Source organism: Triticum aestivum, chromosome 2B, assembly GCF_018294505.1.
Source record: "Triticum aestivum cultivar Chinese Spring chromosome 2B, IWGSC CS RefSeq v2.1, whole genome shotgun sequence".
Taxonomy (NCBI): Eukaryota; Viridiplantae; Streptophyta; class Magnoliopsida; order Poales; family Poaceae; genus Triticum; species Triticum aestivum.
The window spans coordinates 614,494,738-614,502,154 of record NC_057798.1 but is presented as its reverse complement, the minus strand read 5'-3'; positions in this window follow the sequence as shown (position 1 = coordinate 614,502,154).

Below are 7,417 nucleotides of genomic sequence, written 5' to 3'. Positions count from 1 at the left end.
ATCAAGATCAGGGACTCACGGGAAGATATCACAACACAACTCTAAAACATAAATAAGTCATACAAGCATCATAATACAAGCCAGGGGCCTCGAGGGCTCGAATACAAGTGCTCGATCATAGACGAGTCAGCGGGAGCAACAATATCTGAGTACAGACATAAGTTTAAACAAGTTTGCCTTAAGAAGGCTAGCACAAACTGGGATACAGATCGAAAGAGGCGCAGGCCTCCTGCCTGGGATCCTCCTAACTACTCCCGGTCGTCGCCAGTGGGCTGCACGTAGTAGTAGGCACCTCCGGTGTAGTAGGGGTCGTCGTCGACGGTGGCGTCTGGCTCCTGGACTCCAGCATCTGGTTGCGACAACCAAAAAGAAAGGAAAGGGGGAAAAAGGGGGGAGAAAGCAACCGTGAGTACTCATCCAAAGTACTCGCAAGCAAGGAACTACACTACATATGCATGGGTATATGTGTAAGGAGGCCATATCAGTGGACTGAACTGCAGAATGCCAGAATAAGAGGGGGATAGCTAGTCCTATCGAAGACTACGCTTCTGGCAGCCTCCGTCTTGCAGCATGTAGAAGAGAGTAGATTGAAGTCCTCCAAGTAGCATCTCCAAGTAGCATCTCCAGTAGCATCGCATAGCATAATCCTACCCGGCGATCCTCCCCTCGTCGCCCTGTGGAAAAGCGATCACCGGGTTGTCTGTGGAACTTGGAAGGGTGTGTTTTATTAAGTATCCGGTTCTAGTTGTCATAAGGTCAAGGTACAACTCCAAGTCGTCCTGTTACCGAAGATCACGGCTATTCGAATAGATTAACTTCCCTGCAGGGGTGCACCACATAACCCAACACGCTTGATCCCATTTGGCCGGACACACTTTCCTGGGTCGTGCCCGGCCGCAGAAGATCAACACGTCGCTACCCCACCTAGGCACAACAGAGAGGCCAGCACGCCGGTCTAAACCTAAGCGCACAGGGGTCTGGGCCCATCGCCCTTAGCACACCTGCACGTTGCGAGGGCGGCCGAAAGCAGAACTAGCCCCCTTAATACAAGAGCAGGCTTACGTTCCAATCCGGCGCGCGCCGCTCAGTCGCTGGCGTCACGAAGGCTTCGGCTGATACCACGGCACCGGGATACCCATAACTACTCCCGCGTAGATGGTTAGTGCGTATAGACCAAATGGCCAAACTCAGGTAAAATACCAAGATCTCGTTAAGCGTGTTAAGTATCCGCGAACGCCGACCAGGGCCAGGCCCACCTCTCTCCTAGGCGGTCTCAACCTGCCCTGTCGCTCCGCCACAAAGTAACAATCGAGGGCCGTCGGGAACCCAGGCCCGCCTCTACCGGGATGGAGCCACCTGTCCTTTCAGCCCCCTCATCAGAATCACTTGCGGGTACTCCTCGAGCTGACCCGACTTTAGTCTCCATCTGTATAGTATGAATGTATGTATAGTATATACCCGTGATCACCTCCCGAGTGATCACGGCCCAATAGTATAGCAAGACATACTGACAAGGATGTAGGGCCAATGATGATAAACTAGCATCCTATACTAAGTATTTAGGATTGCAGGTAAGGTATCAACAGATGTAGCAACAATGTCAGGCTATGCATCAGAATAGGATTAACGGAAAGCAGTAACATGCTACACTACTCTAATGCAAGCAGTATAGAGAAGAATAGGTAATATCTGGTGATCAAGGGGGGGGGGCTTGCCTGGTTGCTCTGGCAAGAAGGACGAGTCACCAACACCGTAGTCGAACTGGGGGTCGCCGGCAGTCTCGGGGTCTATCGGAAAGAAGTAACGGAGAGGGAACACAATAAATAACAGAGCAATCAAAGCATCACAAAGCGTAACAAGACAATACGCGGTGTTCGGTGTGCCCTAACGCGGTAGTAGGTGATACCGGTGAAGGGGGGAAAACATCTGGGAAAGTATTCTCGGTGTTTCGTGTTTTCGGACAGATGAACCGGACGGGAAAGTTGCGTGTTTGCTATGCTAGGGATGTGTGGCGGACGAACGGGTTGCGTACCTGGATTCATCTCGTCGTTCTGAGCAACTTTCATGTAGAAAGTATTTTCATCCGAGTTACGGATTAAAAGATATGATTTTCTAAAGATTTAAATTATTTTCAGGAATTTAATTAATTAATTAAATCCAGCATTATCCAGAATAGTAAATGATGACGCCAGCATGACATCAGAGTGATGTCAGCATGTCAACTGATCGGTTGACCAGTCAAACCAGACAGGTGGGTCCAGTGGGACCCACATGTCATTGACAGGGTACTAACAGAGTTTTAAAACTAACTAAATAGGCTAATTAGTGGGTGGGGCCCGGTAGTCAGTGAGAGATTAGTGTTTAATTAACTATTTAATTAATTAGCAAGTTACCTATTTATTTTTATTCGTTTATGACATGGGGCCCGCATGTCAGTGGCAGTAGCTGCCACGTCAGCAGTTGACTGGGTCAACCCAGTCAACTAGGACCCGCAGGGCCCACTGGCAGTGGCTCTGGGGTGGCCCCAGGCCAACCACGTAGGCGGCGGCCGGCATTTGGCCGCCGGCGATGTCAGAACGCGGCGGGGGCACCCGGGCCTCGTCGGGATTTTGCTACATGGTGCCGTTCGGCGCGCAGCTTGGTCTAATCGAACGGCCACTCGATGCCGCGTCGAGTGGGGGTGGTGGTATGGCCGGACTTGGCCGGAATCGGCACCGGCGACGAGCAGAGGCGGCGGCGTCGTTCGGGACATCATCGGGATCGCGCTAGGAAGCACCAAACCGTGCGCAACAACTTGCGTTCGAACCGCAGAGGCATTCCGCGTCATTTGGCGGTGGCGCTGGACCAAATGGTTGCCGGAAACACGGCCGGCGACGAGCTTTGGCGGCAGCGCGCTCGGGACGTCGATGGAAACTACGCTAGGAGGCACGGGAGGTGTGTGCGTGTGTGCATTGGGTTCCTGAAAGCACAAGGAACACGATGCCGTGCTCACGCGAGCACGACGGAGATCATGGCCACGACGGTGAGGCGATCCGCGGCGACGTGCTCACGGCAACGGCGACGGGGCAGCTACGATGCGCGAGGGGGCTAACGAAGATGGCCGGGAGATGGGGAGCTCACGATGCGGCACGCAAGATGGCCCTTGGGTGGCTTAGTAGCTGCAGAAGGCGTCGCTGGAGTTGGTGAAGAACGCGGCAGCCGGAGATGTGGACGAAGGGGATCCGGTGATTCGGGGCTCCCTCGCTCCAGCTGAGGCCTCCGGTGGACGAGGAAGACGATGGAGGCGTCGACGGACACGCAGGCGCGGCGAGGCGATGGCTGTGGCCGCGCGATTCATGGCGGCGGGTCCATGGCGGTGTTCGGGCGTGGTGGGGGAACGCGGAGGAGAGCGCGGTCGATCTGGAGGGGAGAGGGAGAGGCGGAGTAAATATCTGCGGGGAGAGGGGATCTGACGAGGCCGAGAGGAGGGCCGTGGCGGCCTTATCCACTCGTCGTCGCCAGCGAGAGGGTGCGGCGGGGATGCGCCCCTGTTCCGACCCGGGTCGGGGGAACAGGGAAGGGAGGCGACAGGGGGAGGCGGGCCGGTTCGGCCGGATGGGCCAGGTGGGCCGACCTGGCTGGTTGCGGTCCAGGGGCAGGGGCTGTGGCATGCGGGTGGGTTGGTGGCCAGCTGGGCCAGTCGGCCCAGTGGGGGGGGGTCTTTCTCCCTTTTTTTTGTATTTATTTGTTTTCTGTTTATTAGTTTTCTATTTTATTTTGTATATATTTTGTTTTATAAAATATACAAGTAGTATCTAAATTAGTGTTACAAAATACCCCCATGCCACAAAAAGTTTGGTGACAAAATAAAATAGTTTAGTAATTTATTAATTGTAAAAGGCATTTAATTAATTGCTTTTGCTACTGTTTAAATCCTTATAGTTCATTTAAGCATTTTATAAAAGCTTGGTTTCTCCACCATAATTGCTTACGATTTATTTGAAACAACTCGAACATTTTAGTTTTAATTTTAGCAAACATTTGTTGTTTGCTTTTCTTTTGAATTTGAATTTGAATCGGTTTTGAATCATCGCGAGGTTAACAACAGTGACCGTGGTGACGTGGTATCATTAGGGTGGAATTACTGTAGCTTAATTATCCGGTCGTCACAACAAGATGACGAAGGGTGCATCCAAAGTGACAGTCCGGTGACGAGCCCTGGAAGGTTTACCGTAGCACCAACCGCCAGGGTCGGGCCAGAGCCACGGCAGCGGCGTAGAGTTTATGTGCCCCAGGCCAGGCTCCATCTGCGTTCTGGCAGACAACTTGCATTCACCTTTTCTGTTTTGCGGGATGTTGCAGGATAGAGTTAAGGACATATACAGTACAAAAACTTGCAGCGAACTAAGGCCAACTCCACCGCGCGACCCCAAACGGACGTCCGTTTTGTCTGGATTCTGTCTGTTTGGATAGGGCAATAGGGTCGTGTCCGGGCCTGTCCTGGGATGCAGCCGCATCCGTTTGCCCCGTCTCGTTCGCCAGGGCCTAAAATGCCATATTTTCATATGGAAACAAGTTTGCATGTCCAAATATTAATTGTTTGAAAATTAAAATGGTTTTACAACCCAATCGAAATTGTCTCTAATAAAGATAGTTTTACAACCAAATCAAAATTGTCTTGAATGAACATAAAACAAACTAATACATCTATCGGTTTCCAATATGCTCCCACACGTGCTCAACCAAGTCATTTTGAAGAGCCTTATGAGTGTGCCAATCACGTAGCTCACGATGGAACTGGCAGAACTGATCAACCGTGGCCGGTTCTTGATGCAGGGGCTCAACATTGTCACCTTGAAAATCAAATCCTTGGTCGAAGATACTGTCATCACGCTCGTCCTTGATGATCATGTTGTGCATGATCACACAAGCAGTCATCACCTCTCAAAGCTTCCTTTCATCCCATGACAGTGCAGGGTATCGAACGATGCCCCATCGGGATTGAAGCACACCAAAAGCACGTTCCACATCCTTTCTAGCACTCTCTTGCATTTGGGCAAATCTCTTTCTCTTCTCACCTTGGGGCTTCGAGATTGTCTTCACAAAAGTTGACCACTGAGGATATATACCATCAGCTAGATAGTATCATTTGTTGTACTGGTGGCTGTTGATCTCACAGTTGACAGGTGGGGAGCGGCCTTCTGCAAGCCTCGCGAAGACTGGAGAACGTTGCAGCACGTTGATATCATTGTGAGAACCTGCCATGCCGAAGAAAGAATGTCATATCCAGAGATCCTGTTATGCCATCACTTCTAATATGACAGTGCACTCGCTGACATGCCCCTTGTAATGGCCCTGCCAAGCAAATGGACAGTTCTTCCACTCCCAGTGCATACAATCTATGCTGTCAAGAATGCCTGGAAAGCCTATAGCTGCGTTGGTCGCCAACAATCTCTCTGTATTAGCGGCAGTTGGCTGCCTCAAGTACTCTGGGCCAAACACTTCGATCACAGCCTGACAAAAGTTGTACATTGACATCAGACATGTTGTCTCGCTCATACGCACATACTCATCCATCAGATCGCCTGGAATTCCATAGGCAAGCATGTAGACGGCCGCAGTGCATTTCTGGTAAGAGGAGAACCCAAGCTTGCCAAGGGTATCCGTCTTGCACTCGAAGTATGGGTCATGAGCAACCACTCCCTCTCGGATACGATTGAACACATGCCTTGCCATTCGAAAACGGCGACGGAATTTATCCGGCTTGAAGAGCGGTTTGTTGGAAAAGTAATCGGCATAGAGCAGGGCGTGGCCTCTCTCCCTATTGCGGTTCAGGTTGGGAGCACGGCTAGGGACTGACCCCCTGTACCGAGGAAGCTGTCTTGAATGTGGTCGTAAATGACCAGTGCAGCCACCACAAGATCTTCATCATCCGACGACGAATCATCCGATGAACAAATGAAGTGGTGGAAGAAGAACTCGTCTCCACTGTCCATACCTTTGTGGCAAAATGTCGAACACCTTGCGGTCGTGGTGGCGAAGAGACCGCGATGATTACCTCGATGCAGCAGGGGTGGTTGCCGGCCGGCCACTGGCCGCTCTGGAGCCGTTGGAAGCTGCCGCGGCCGCCGTGGTACGTCGCCGGCGGTCGTGTCTCCTCTGCCACCGGCAAAGTCGGCGACGGCCAAACCTCCTCCGATTGATGGCCAAAACTACGGCGAAAGCGCGGGCGTGGTGGCGGCCATGTCTACACGTGGTTTGGTATGGACGGCCGAGGGCTGCGCGGTGAGGAGGCGGCCGGAGAATAGCGGCGGCGCCGGCTGCGGGGCGGGGCGGGAGAGAGAGGGTCGAAGCGTTGGGAGGGAGGGACTGCTAGTATCCCCGACAGGCGGGCCGCGGGGAGGACAAGGGCGTGCGTCGCGGCCGTCCGCGCGCGTCCGTTTCACCCCAAACCCAGCGCAATTTTGGGCCGGGGATGGGTCGAAAACGGACGGATTCCGAACATTTGTCCGTTTGAGGCCGCGCGTTGGGCCGCGATATTCGCCCGTTTTACCCCAAACGGACGCACCCGGACAAGATGGGGTCGCGCGGTGAAGTTGGCCTAACAAAATCATACACAAACTAAAAAATCCCAGAAAAATGATACACTAACTTATCTAACAGAACATTTTGATACAATTTTCGTTAATCATAACTGTGCACCGTCCTCGCCGCTGTTAACTTCGTGCACGTGACCTTGCTTCCCTCTAACCTGTGCGGGTCCCAATTGTCAGTGGGACAGAGTAATAAAAGGAACGAAAAATAACGGATTTCCGCAGGATTCAAACTGCAGACCAACCAATGTACAGAGCACCCGCCGACCAAGACGATACTCCACCCCTCGTCTTAAAACTGAGGAGACAAGTTTATATACTCTAAGTTTCAGACACGTACTCGCCTTTTTTGACTGTTATCATTTTTTATGTGTTCTTTTGGTTCGTTTTTTATTTTATCTTTTTTTAGATTTTGGGTATTCTTCGGTTTTCCCCTTTTCTATTTTTACATATTTCTTTTTTGTACACCTTTTGCAATATATGGTGAACTTTCTTTTTCCAATACGGTCGACTTTTTTTCTAATATATGGTGCACATTTTTTTCAAATACACACTGGACTTTTTTATATACGATTTTTATTCTTAATACACACTGATCATTACTGTATGAATTCACACGGAACATTATTAATATACGGTGAATAATTGGTTATATATATTGAACATTTTTTAATATACTGTGATCTTTCTTTAATTATACGATGAACATTTATTAAATACACACTAATCATTTTTATATATGATGAATTTATTAATGTATATTAAATCTTTTTACGCTTATATTTTTTTTTGAGGAACCAGCAGGAGCACTGCCTTTTTTATAGAAGGAAAAACAGAAGCGCAAT